Here is a 13,913-nt window from a genome sequence, read left to right as displayed (position 1 = left end):
CTTTTTCATTACGTGGCCGGCCAAATAAAATCCATTGGAGGGCAGCTTGTGGACTGCAGGCTGCAAATCCGAGACCTCTGCCCTGTAGAGACTGTGGGTGAAACTCACTGTAGATAAGCAGTTTCTCGAATACTCAGACCAGCCAGTCTGGCACCAACAATATTAGATTTTTATTTTAACAAGCAGTCGGTGTATGTGTTAGGCTACCAGCAAAACTAAAATGTGAACATGCAAGTCTAAAAGAGCCTTGTCTTACATTTGACTGAAAATAATCAATAGCACACAGCTCAGTGTAGCATTAAGAGGTCACTCACGCACAACATATTGGGTTTTGGTGAACCTGCAGCAGTTTTAGTTTGTGGATTATTGAGTTTGTAAGTAGCAGTAAGTGGGATACAGAGTACGTGACATTATCTAATATTAAAAGCTTTGACACACCGTCAAACCAATCGTAAACCACAACAGCACCTAATTATGAGGAGTCTCATTTCACAGTCAACAAGGCGAAGGTTCAGTGAGGTGGATTGTGGAGGATCTGAGGGTGTTTGCAGGCAGGAGTGGAAATGTGGAGGAGATCTGAAGAGTACATGGAGGTGCAAATTATGGATGGCTTTGGAAGTGAAGAGCCATTTTTTGGAATTGATGTGACGAGGAGCCAGCGGAGCTGCTGGAGAACAGGTGTGATGTGATGGATGGACGGGGTTTGTTCATACGAGCGGCTGAATTCTGAACCAGTTGGGAGTCCATGGAGGGTTTTTTGAGGGAGACCCGACAGAAGTGAATTACAGTAATCCAAGCAGGAAGTGACAAGGCTGTGGACCAGGAGGGCAGTGGTGTGAGGAGTGGGAGAGGGGAGGAGACGGTTGATATTGCGGATGTGGAAGTAAGCGGACCGGGTAACATATGAAAGAGAGTGTGCTGTCGAGGATAACACCAAGACTCTTTATCTGGGGGGAGGGGGAGATGGAAGAGTTATCGACAAAGAAACTATGGCGTTTGTATAAGGTGGATTTTTGTTTTACAGAACTACACTGAACCTTTACATTTAAATGGACAAATTAAAATATCCGAACCATCGATAGAGGAAACACCTGTGTGCAAATCCCAAACCTGTGACACCTTTACTCTTGTGAAGCATATTTTTTAAAGGGAATATTGAGGAACTGTCTAGCTTGTATCACCAGTGGTATGTTGAGGTCATTACGACTGAGAATGGTCAGACCTCAAAAAGTAAAGAAAGCAGCTGCTGGCTGAGTTGCTGCTGATATTGAGCTGGTTATTTTGCACTCTGAGGTACAGTTAAAAGCAGTAGGTGTTTGGATTTTTAAATAGTTTTCCAAAATATTTATATTTCATATCCTACAAACATGTTATTCATATACTTTTAAGTTGACTTGAAGCCCAAACTTTGAATGTTAAAACGCCCGTCTCCATCCGTCTTTCATCCATGGTTTCCCTTGTGGGACACTGTTTGTCACACACTCACCATTATTTAAATCAAGATTTATTATTTTCTCTTTTCTCTCTCAACCTCATTATGCCTGCGGGGTTACTGCTACTGCCAAGTCAAGGACGTGCAAGCCCTTAATCTTAATTCAATACGTTATGCGTCAAAGACATGAATGGTGACAATACTGTAGAAATTCTGGTGGTGTAGATTGCAGCGTTCCATCACTGAAACATATACTTCAGCAGCTGTATGTTGACAGAGAGCACCATCTTGCAACTCATCCCACTCTCACCAGGTTTACATCAGGGCAGTGACCTGTGGAATTGGCTTCTCCAGCTGTTTTACGGACATGATGGAAACACAAGCCTACGGGGGGAAATCTTGAGAAGCACCGGCTACTGAAGGACAGTCCTGAATTAGTCAGTGACATCTGTGGAAGTGCTAACAGTAGGAAATAATACTGTACTGTTATTTTTATTTATCAACAGCTCAATGAAAAACTGGATTTTGACTGTAGACAGTTTGGTTAAACGAGACTTAGCTACGCAGTATGTCATTTCTGCAGGTTTCTCGAATGAAAATAATCACAAAAGACCTACTTTTATCATATTGGTAAGCAGTGTGGGATTATGGGAATCGTTGTCTTGCCCTATTTGGTTCCACTGTACGTTTGCACAGCAATGAGTGGTCGTCATACATTACTAACAGATACACACACTGCATATACTTCCTGCACTCTAGTCTTCCTAAAGCCAGTGTCACACACCCATGTAGACTGCCTTATACAGGGATCTGAACTGAAACGCTTGTGTATTCAACAGGTGTCAATAATGCACTTATAGTTGTTAAACAGACTTGTTTGATGGGATCAGGAGACATCCATGTTCTACCGCTCTATCCTCCACATAAGGGCCACGCAATCCCAGCTGACATAGGGCGAAAGTCAGAAGACAAAAAAGGTTTCAATCATGTGTAAACAAAGAAATAAATCCAGATTGTGTGTGTTGTTATTTCAAAGGTTACATGTTGTAACACCCACACAAACATAACCTAAGTCCCAGGACCATCCACATCACAAATGTAAGATTTCATTCCCACTTTGAACTTCAGCTGTAGCGGCCATGTACTGTATAGTTAATGTGGCAGGAGTAAATACAAAAAGAAAAATAACTGTATATAAATGTACAGTTGCATTATTAGAAAAACTCATTTGCACTTTGAGATGCACAATCCTGATCATGCCTGGATAACCTCCATGGCTGTCATCAAAAAAAAAAATCAAAAAACAGCTGTTAAAAAATATTTTTTTATTGTTTGTTGCAGTGGATAAACTGCAACAAACAAAAAAAATAAAAAACATTTTGGGAAAGTGAGGACATTGCTGCTGGTCCTCATATCTTTAAAGGTAATGTTCATGGTTAAGGTCTGGTTTGAGGGTTAGAACGAGGTTTTGGTTAGGGTAAGGGTTAGGCATTTAGTTGTGATGGTTAAGGTTACAGGATAGGGAATGAATTATGTGCTGACTCCTTCATAGAGGCTGACTCTTACTGAAAGACTGTACCATTTTAACCCCAGGTAACACCACAAATACTTCATAAATCTACAATAAACATTTATATAAAACCTCTTACCAAACATAAATATATATACAATAAGAAATCTACGTAAAAACACCCTAAAACTCAAATAATTACAACTTTAATATGTGCACAAAACAACCCTCTACCCATTCCCCACTTGGGAGTGCAAATTATTTTTGCCTGAACACCCTTGAAGAAAGGAACACACAAACAACATTTTAATTATTAGAACTTGATTGTAATTGACTGAATAATGGAAAGCTACATCTGTTCAACTGCTTGTTAAAATAAACATCTAATATATTTAATTACATGGCAGCAACTCAACCATTTACAGATGAATGGGAAGGAAAACCTTATGTTGTCACAGCTCCATGTGGCTGACAGTTAAATCAATAAATAAATCAATCAGTATTTAATGATATTATGTCAGTCTGTGCTTCAACCCTTTAACACCTGAGCCTTATTTTTGCTTATTTTAACCATAAAAGGGCCAGAAGATATCCTGTGACTAAGTGCTTTTGCCCATTTTTCCAGAATAAAAACGAGTTACTTACAATGTACTGCATGCTAAAGTAGTGTATTAACAATTTAAAATGAAGAAAAACAAAAAACACACTGAAGGTGTACATGAACACCAGATTGTCCGTGTTCATTTTGAACAGGATAAAAGATATTTAAAATAACATTTGTTTGAGTTTATGTCTCAATGTGCAAAACAGGCCCAAAAAATGCAAACTATGTACAGGTGTTTTTCCAACACTCTCCTCTCGATTGACAAAGATGCTGATTCGCCAGCTTCCTGCCACAGACGGGGTGAAATTACCGCAATAACCACACGTTGGCTTTGACTTGTAACTTCTCAGCTTTCAGAAACTTTTTTCTGATAACAAAGGGTGCCAGTGGGTTTGAAATTGATCACAACAGAAAGACTGGTTGAACTAACACACTTATAGTTTTGTTGTTTTCATGTTAAAAATAAAAAAAGCCAGCCTCACCTTTAATTTACAGCAACTGTCGCGTTGTCTTTGACCGGCCTCAAGACAGCAGCAACTGCTGTCAACAACTGCAACTTTATTTGCACACAATCCTCTTTACTGCCTCACCTAACAACATATTTGCTTCTTGGCAATAAACAGTAAAAAAATAAAAGGCCAATAACCCAATTTTAGCGAGTCTCTCTCGTGTACGGTCAAATAAAAAGCAAAATGGAGTTTCCACTGAGCCTTAGGTAACATATCACATCTTCCTTCTCATAAGAAAAAAACACTGGCGATTATAGGAAATGTGGTTCAAGTTCAGAGGAACGGCAAAAGTGAGCACGAGGGCAATCCGTGTTTATGTGTAAACAGCATTATTTACCCTGTCAAACTGCTGAATAATTGTTTTTTTTCGTGGACACGTCTACTCCATGTATGCATATGTTCATATTTAAAATGCATATGTTCATATTTAAAAGTTATCCACTACAGTTTTAATGTGAAACGTTATTTATTTGCCAACAAAAGTACAATAAAGTTCAGCTCCGACACCGATTTATTACACTTCAAATATTGTTCAATAAAGGTCAACCGTTTCCCTCCAGAGGCAGATTAATCCAGTGTGACAGGTACAATGTTTGTCTGTCTTTGTCATACAGCTGTTCACCAGAGGTCACAGCAGATTCATTCTTCCATTCCAACTGTATTTGTCATGCACAAAAATCATTCCAAAAAAAACCAAAACACTCTTCATGGAATCACAATTATGCAGATTGACGGTTGTGGAAAGCCCTCACAGATGCTGCATGATGACTTCTCCCTCTCTCCTCGTGGGCTTTTGAAGAATGGAGTGTTTTTGGGGTAGTGATTTAATGAAAGGTCTCACACTGATTACTCGTGAGGCTCCACTGATCACTCTGTTAAGTAGCAGCAGGTCATCTGCTGCAGGGTTTGCCAAGGAATTGCATGAACTCCCCATGACGTGAGACCACGATGATTGCAATTCCTCCAGGATTAGCTGCTCTCCTCTGACAAAAAAAATATCATCAGGGGCATGAAGTGAACACACTTGAGGGAGGGATTATGTACAAATGGACATCTTTACTCATGTGCAATGAAAGCCAGGGCCGCTGAGTGAACATGTTTTTTATAATTATACTGGTATTGATTTTTAGTTCAGGAGTAAGAAATTTGAAAATAGTGATCCAATAATCAGCAGATATGAGTCAAATGGGAAATAAAGTATGTTTTTTTTTTTTAACCTGCTGTGATTGTCTTAAGCACAAAAAGGTTGTTGAGAAGAAAATGGTTCATGTTGGGACAAACAGATGAATCGGAGTGTAAAATGTAAACACATGTGACACAGTGGGTTATTCAGAAAATGTGGAGGAATCAGAAGTAATTTCATTTGGATTTGCATTGTAGCCAAATCCTGTCTCCGTTTTATTCAATTTCATGCAATTCCAAGAACCTCAACAATAATGCGTTTCAAAAAACAGGGCAAGTTTACAAATTATGAAATGAAGCATTTAAGCTTCGCTGATGATTTGTGTGTTTCCTGTGTACTTCTATACACGCTGACTGTGTCACGAAAGGAAAACACAAAAAGCAGGATTGGGAAGAGTACGGAAGCAACATGTAGCAGAGACGCTGACCTGATGCCCCCCCGGAAACAAACCAGTTTCTCCGACTTGGTCACAACAAGCCTGAATTGTTGTTTTTTTAAAAGTTTAGGACGACTTGGAGGAAACTTTGACCTGACTTGGACGCTGCAGACCAATCAACCAGTTGTGCTTTGTACTCCTTACTCTGATTCCGCTCCCTTTGAATGAACACCTATTAAGCTGGCAGTCCTATGCGCAGACAAGGTGACCTATGACAGAGTCTCAATATCATTTCTGCACCTTTCGGCCCAGGCTGATTTCTTCCGCTGTGTGGACCTTTTACAGATCAAACAGCCATGACTGTGTGTCTGGTCTGGAAGAGGGGAGGTGGCAGAGTAAGATTTTATTGACTTGTTTTGATGAGACTTATCCTGGGACCTGTGTTAATATGCCGCTACGCCGAATGGCATTACACGTTTGTCTCTTCCAGGTTATTTGCCTAGTCTCTTATCTGCCACATTAAAGCCCAGACAACCCTCTCCCTCCCCCCCTCCATCAGGAGATGACTGATAATTGCTCATGTCTTTCCAGGAAGAAGCGAGTAAGGGAAAAGGACTGGCATTTATCCTCCATTCATTTATTAGTCCAGTCAGAAATGAAAGTGAAGGTTTTGGCCACTGGAAGACATTTGTTTGTGCATCTCTGGCAGACCCCGAGTGTAAATCACGACCTCAGCAACTGAAATTCTTTCATCAACGAGATATGTAAAGCTATTAAAGTTCAAATTCCTTCCTTCATCTCATTTTCTAAACCATTAGATGCCATGTTCGCCAACATTTAATTGGCCTAAAGGGGAGTATAAGTGAACGCTCTCATTAAGTCACATATGTCAGCAGAAACCCAACCTCAGCCTTATACCCCTCCTGTTGTGTTATCTTAATCATGTTCCCCTGCCACACATAGAGGCTATATAAATGCTAATTGCTCCTTTGTAATTGTACTCAATGCCAGACATTTGTTCCACATGCTAATAATATGCAACAGTCCCATGAAGCTGCAGCAACCTTTGTGATTGTGCAGATAAATGACTCTGGTGTTAAACTGTTCATTTGTTGTAACCTTTTAGCGCCACGCTGAATCAAAGAGTACAACATTATGCTGTTCATGTGGTGTAATGTGACGCTCTCGCAGACAGGCCTCCACCGGTGTCGCAGTGGTGTGACCTTTCCAAAATACTCTCCGGGGGCATGTCGGTAAATGTCGGATCACTTGCTATTATGAGGAAAAAAGTTGCTTACGTCTTTCTTCTTGTTATCCAGCCAGCCAGTCTAAAAAAAAAAAATAAGAACTGTGCTTTCCATTTCATAATAATAATAAAAGGAAAAATGGAAGATGACAAAATCAAATCTTGATGCCATTTGTGTGGTTCAGCGTTTCTGAAACATCCATTCAGCATTTTTTTACATTAATTAATTAGCTCTCTACAAATCAGTTTTTTTATTGGAGATGGCAGAGTCTGTCGTCCTCACACTGGATTCATTGTGCCTACCTAAGCATGAGGGACTCGCTGGGAAACCAATGATAGATGTATATAATTTTCCAATAACAGCCACTGTTTACTGCCCAATGTGTTAAAGCTGTGACAAATTCATGTTAATGCATATGAAGCCAGCATCACCGTAAATCCTTCCCTGCACTACTATGGGAGCTTTATGGGATAGGTTTGTAAGGATTGACCTAAAGGTGGGTCAGTGAGGTTTAAAGCAATACAATGATGTTTTTCTACTGGATGTGCTGTCACTGTAGTAAACGCGTTGCAATGAAAACTATATTTTTCGGTTAATCAGTTTTCTTAAATCCTCTTAAATCCTCTTCACATTCTGATGTCTTTTTGACTTGACACATGTTTTTCTCACTCTGTTTCTCTACTTTTAAATAAATCACCATTAACTGAGCTCTCTGTAACGACTTGCCTTTGCAGTCAGGTTTCGGACAGAGCCAGGCAGTGACGGTGAAAACGCTGATCAGAGGAGAGTTAGCTCCCCATGTGGCGGTTTGGAGTATCTAAATAAGCGTGGCCCAAGGGGAAGAGTGGGATGGAGCAGCTGGCTGTCTGTCATGACCTTCAGCACCGCTGCAAGTCCAGACTAGATGCACGTCTCAGGCTGTAGAAATTTCTAAGAACATCAACCAGATATGCTTCATGCATTTGTGTGTGTGTTCACATGTCTGCTTCCCATGTAAACATATGGCACTGGATGGTTTGAAGGTCAAAATTCAGAATCACACGGGGAGATGTGCAAATGTCTTCCTATTCTGGACTGTATGAATCATTTAATCGTCATAATGTTTTGTGCTATATTGTTCTATGTTGTAGACAAAAGGCACATCTGAAAAGAAATAAATGTGGGCGCACAATGCTCACTTCCAGAACTACAGTCTCAGCTGATTGGATTTTTAATTAATTTGCAGTAAATGAAAAAACAAGAACTCTGCCATATTATTCCAGTGTTTGTTTGTTTTTATCTGCCATATCTGTGTCACTGTGCGGTGAAGAAAGAAGTAGCAAAAACATAATGTACAATATTAGAACATAGTGTTTATTATCATTGTTTTACACATTGTTTAAACAGTGGTGCACTTCCAAGGTCACAAGTTTCTCTGTGCCTCTAATGAGGGGGTGATGTTGCAAATAATATGAGATCAAACACAGATCACATCGACAGGGCAGCAGGAAAGGGTGAGGGGGAAAAAAATAACCGAGGCCAGCCTCAGCTGTTTGCCCCGAGACTCAAGAAGGCCATGAGATGTTGATCTGTCTACACTGAGGAAAAGAAAAAAAAAACACGTCACTTCAAAAACACCCCTCCTCCCTCCTCGTCTCACTGCGACCACATGGGGACCAGGCTGACATGATGTTATTCACTTCCTGCATCTGTATTATGTAACATGACCCACTTTCTTCAGGTCATCCAGATAAGGTGAGGCCACACTGTCTGCGGCACAATGTTACTGACGGCAAATCAAATTACAGATAACATGCTCGTCTTATCGCGCGCAAAAATAAATCGAAACCGTTAACTTCATTCATTTGGGTGTTAACGACTGTCAACAAAAAATTTAATTATTGCTCTTAAATAGAAGCCGCTACCAAACAGCCAGGATATCGGTTAAAGGGGTCATCCAGCATTCTCAATTAACAACACCTTTTCTCTCACTTTATGGACGAAATTTGGGTATAAGACAAATGCTTTGCTGCTGTTATAAATTATTAATTAATAATTTACTGACGTCCATGTGAAAACAAACCTGGTGAATTTTCAATTTACCATTCAATCTCAAAAGGTATGTGAAAGGACAGTAGCAGCTCAGGTCCAGTCCAATCTTTCCAATTTCACTTCTTCCGTCCTGTTAATAGCAGCTGGTTTTGGCCTCATATCAACACTAATCCTGCTCGACTCAAGTGAGTCACATCTCTGTCATCTCTCTGTCACCCCAGAAGACCACCATCCTCGTTAACACCCTCATCCCGACCCACATTAGCTCCTTATTGGTCTAGCGCTCACATTCCTCCATAAAGTCCAGTTGGTCCAAAAAGCAGCTGCTTGAATCATCACCACAACCCCTTGAATGAATCACACTGTCCTCCATTATCTGCGCTGGCTCCCAATGAAAATGCATTGACTATAAAATTGACTCATCACCTTTAAATCTCTCCATAATCCTGCACCTCCATACTTCTCCAATCTTCTCCACACTTGACAGTGCTCACCACGCTTTTCTCCTCCATCCTGTACATGACAGCTTCGGGCAGAGTAAATTCAAGCAGAGTGGCTCCTCAGCTATGGAACTCTCTCCCACAATTCATCCCTGACACCCAGCCACCAACCAAAGTGGATTAAGGCAGCATTAACTGCAAATGTATGTATAAGACATGTGACTTATAAATATACATGACCTAGACCTCCATTCAAATGGACTGTAAAGGGGTTTGAGTCTCCCCTTAGTGGCTATTCAATATATTATTAACAAAAACAACAGCTCATATAAGGTCTATACCCCAGATATACTGTATCTCTGACACATGTAATAAAAGAATGCCATTTCAGCCAGTCTCACCTTCCATAGTCATTCAAGGCTAACTAAAAGGGAGGTTTTGATACTTCGCTCACAGTGAATGGACTATGCAGAAGTCCATTTGTTCTGGCTCAAATAGGGGGATCACCATGGGGAGTCATGCACACTCAGCCAGGGCAGACAGGCTGTCTGAATGGTTCTGTGAATTTGCACTGCTGGATGCTCCCTTTTCAGTAAAGACATCAGGTTAGAGGTTAGCGTCTGGTGGGGGTGACAGACAATTGACTATGTGTGCCTTTGGTGCTGCTTAGCGTATTGTTGTTAGCAGCAGTTTCGGGCAGAACTGTTGCCAGACAATGAGAAAGATACAGCCTACTGAGACACATCAAGATCAGCAGGGTTTGCTGGACTTATACCATTTTTTCAACTGCTTTAGGCTGACATTGGTGAAAATTGGGTGAGGCAGGTTAGACAGACAGCAGGTGAGCCACAGGCTGTCCCAAATTGAGCTCAGTATAGAGCTGAAAGAATTTGGCCACATTGACCTTTAATGAGGAAAATGTGCTAAGACAAGGTCGAGATTGATGACAACCACAGAGGGAGGAGGGAGTGAGAGACGGGTTGCAGACGTTGTGGTGAAACAAGAGCAGAGGGTCTGTAACGGCGTTCTTGTCCTGTAGCTGTGCAGTGATCCGAATCAAACGGTGGTCAGAGAGGTTGCAGTGGTGCCATTAGGTAGTCTGTGGTACAGTGAGAATAAGGTCAAAGTTTTGACCACTGCGGTCAAATTAGTAGGGACAGGAAGTATGCAGAGCTCAGGGTGTGAAGTGGACAGCCATGTTCAGGAATGAAGGACAACAGTCAGGTCAAGTCAATTTTATTCATATAGCCCATCCCAAACACGATTTGCCACGAAGGGCTTTAATGCCCGTGTGTGCATTGGTTTTCTCCGGGTTCTACTGTTTTCTCCCACAGTACAAAATATGCAGATTTTAGAGTGTCACTCAACTGGACACTCTAAATTGACCATAGTGTGTACCCCACCTTTCGCCCTATGTCAGCTGGGATTGGCACTAGTTCCCCCCTGCGACATGTGGAGGATAAAGTGGTAGAAGATGAGTGAGAGTGAAAAAACATGTTACTTTGTATTAGAGTGAAGTAGACTCTTCTAAAAAAAAAAAAAAAAAAAAAAAGATAAAAGCAACTTGTGTATTGCTCCCACTGCGATCACTTTATCCTCCACACAAGGGTTGAAGTGGAAGCTGGAGCAAATCCCAGCTGATATATGGGGCGACTGGCGGGATGCACCCTATCACAGAGCCAATAAACAGAGACAAACACCCATTCACTCTCATGTTCACACCTATGGTTAATTAAGAGTGTCTAAATTAATCTAATCCCCAATTTTCCATAGAATTGGTCTGTGGGAAGAAGCCAGAGCACACACACACACACACACACACACACAGGGAGAACTTGCTAACTCCACACAGATGCTGTGAGGCATCAATGTGAGCCACTGTAAACACAAGACAAAGTATTTTATAATGGAATCATTATAAGTCCTTTGTTTTGGAACTGTCCTGTTGTAAAGAATTTGTGGTCAGATGTGCATGAATAAATTAAAGGGATTTTAACTTCCCTTCCTATAATCTCCCTCCATTTCCCATTGTCTGCATTCTGGGCTTAAGCCTGACAATGTGACTTGTTCCTTGACTGCACATCCATGGTCTTAGCTTGTCTTTGAGTTAGGACTGATACATTAGAACCGGACAGAGCAGAAAACAACTTGCTTGAGATATACAGTATATATATATATATATACACACACACACACACACACACACATATATATATATATATGAATACATTATGAATACATATATAATTATTATTATTCAGCAGTCTAACAGATTGGTAGGGCAAGTGGAAGAGAACAGCTTGAAGGCTAATGAGCCAATCAAGTGGATATCCTCTTAAATGTGTCAGGAGCTGCTCTCATCCCGGTGATGTGCCGAACTGAACTATGGCTTAATTCCTCTTAAAACACACTGACTCTTCTCGGAATCTTCGGATGAACGGAGCAGAATAAACCTATTAACCTGTTGGACAACATGTGAAAAATACCACATCACTACATCAGCATGTATCCAATCCTTTGCATTAGTTATAAAATGCACTAAACCAAAACTACAACATTTAAAGGCCACGTACGCAGGAATTGTGCGCTGGTGTGGGTAAACATAGCCTAGGCAAAGATGGCTCCTCCTCCTCCTCCTCCCCCCTGCTAGCTGTGAGTAGCATGAAGTATTCAGTAATTAACTACAACAACATGGAATTATATCTGGAATGGCTTCTCATAGGAGGGCATGTACACTGACTAGGTAAGTCACACTTTAACAGATTAAACTGTACTTTGTTTTAATGGAAAATCTTGCATACTCTATCTTTAAATGAAGGGTAACACGCAAGCAGGAATCAAGTTTCAGATAAGGGGGAAATCCTGGAGAGCAGGCAGAATGTAATCGAGGGTAATCTCTCATTATGTTGATATGCTACTAAATGATACAACATTTGAAAGTTGTAGTTTATATGTGTTTTCAGTAGACATGTAGAATTCCCACTGTCCAATGCTGTCCTTCCTCATGTAGTAGGACGTGTTTTTCTGATGACTACAGGCTGTTTTCCTCGAGCAGAGTCCAGCACACCAACAGCCTCATGTGAATTCATGAGGGCAGAGGAGAAAGAATGTCTCTCCCATCACGGTGACAGCTCTCCTGCAGTGAATCACTAAATGCCCTATGAGCAGCAACCCCTGGGAAGAATGCTCAGGACGCAGTCACGAAAACACATCCATGGCTGCCAAGTGGAGGTTACCTGAACCCAGATATTTAATCTAAAGCCTGAAATTGTTTCATTGTAAAGCATAGATAACAAGAAGTATAACATCTCAGCATTAAGCCAGATCACTACAACTCACAAGAGAAGCCTTAGTGGAGCCTTGGGAAGAGAGAAAATGGCTGCAGTAATATAGAGGTTCTGCATCCATGACGGAGTATTCTACCGTGGACAGTTAGCTCCTCTCCTTCACTGTTTCACCTGGTAAACATGTAATAAGTTACATCCTAACCTTGGTTTGTCTCTCAGTGTTTATTGCGACACAAAGAGCAGCAATTTGTCTTTTTCTTGCTCCCATGAAATGAAACCTGGTGTTAATGAAAATCCTGTGGTCAGAGGAAAGGCGTTAGATAAAAGCTCCTCCTTCCTAATGCTACTGTAAGTCAATGAACAACATGGGGACCAATGTACACATGAGTAAGTTTAGGAGAATCCACAAATATTTTGTACATTTTGTGACACAATTTAGATCTCGTGTCACCCAGCGACATTCCCCCACTGCACACAGGAAGTCATTTGTTTTACTGTGAAGACGCACACAAGCAACAGCAACATTGCACTGGTGAAGGTGCGACAGGTTGGAGTATAACTGAGAACACAAAGGTGTTCTCACAAGAAGTTTCAGAAGTGAATTCTGCTGCTCAAGAAACTCAGACGTTCAGCAGATTGATGGCATGCATGCTTCTTGACCCCGCCCCTGTGCTGCTGGTGTATACACACAAATGCTCCCTCAGTCAGGTCTGATAGTGTTGCTTGACAAAAGCCCTTTTTCAGACAAAGGAGGCAGCATAGAAACACTGTTACATTGTAAAGTTGCAAAGTCACCAACAGCTGAAAAAAAATCCAGGTGCCTGCCATCTTGTCAAAACACACTGGATCTGTTTCTTTAGTTCATTGGTTGAGTCAAAAGTATCATCTCATTCCTGTTTTCTCCTCTGCTCTGCCACCAGTATTTTTATTGTTTACTCAGTCACCAACTTGAAGAATATTTTTTTATTTCTAATGTCATGTGGGATTTATACTCACTGGAGAGGGGTTTTTTTAAGTTTGGGACCCACACAAAGAGTATTATTTTGCTTAATGTTCTTATGAGATTTGAAATTCTGAACTGTGGATGAGAGATGGATGATATGAAAACATGGTCATGATTACGCTGTGTGCCTCCCTTTTTATATGATTGCCTTTTGCATGTACTGCTTGAGTCACAGGCTTATTGTAAAGTCCATTTTATTGCACTAATAATTTAAAACAAAATGAGTCTCTGCTACTTTTGCCCACTGTGTTATTTCAGGATTGCTGTATCAGCACAGGGAGGTTGAGCCCA

Source organism: Solea solea, chromosome 15, assembly GCF_958295425.1.
Source record: "Solea solea chromosome 15, fSolSol10.1, whole genome shotgun sequence".
In the NCBI taxonomy this organism is placed as follows: domain Eukaryota; kingdom Metazoa; phylum Chordata; class Actinopteri; order Pleuronectiformes; family Soleidae; genus Solea; species Solea solea.
The sequence above is the reverse complement of the archived record's forward strand: the minus strand, read 5'-3'. Positions refer to the sequence as shown.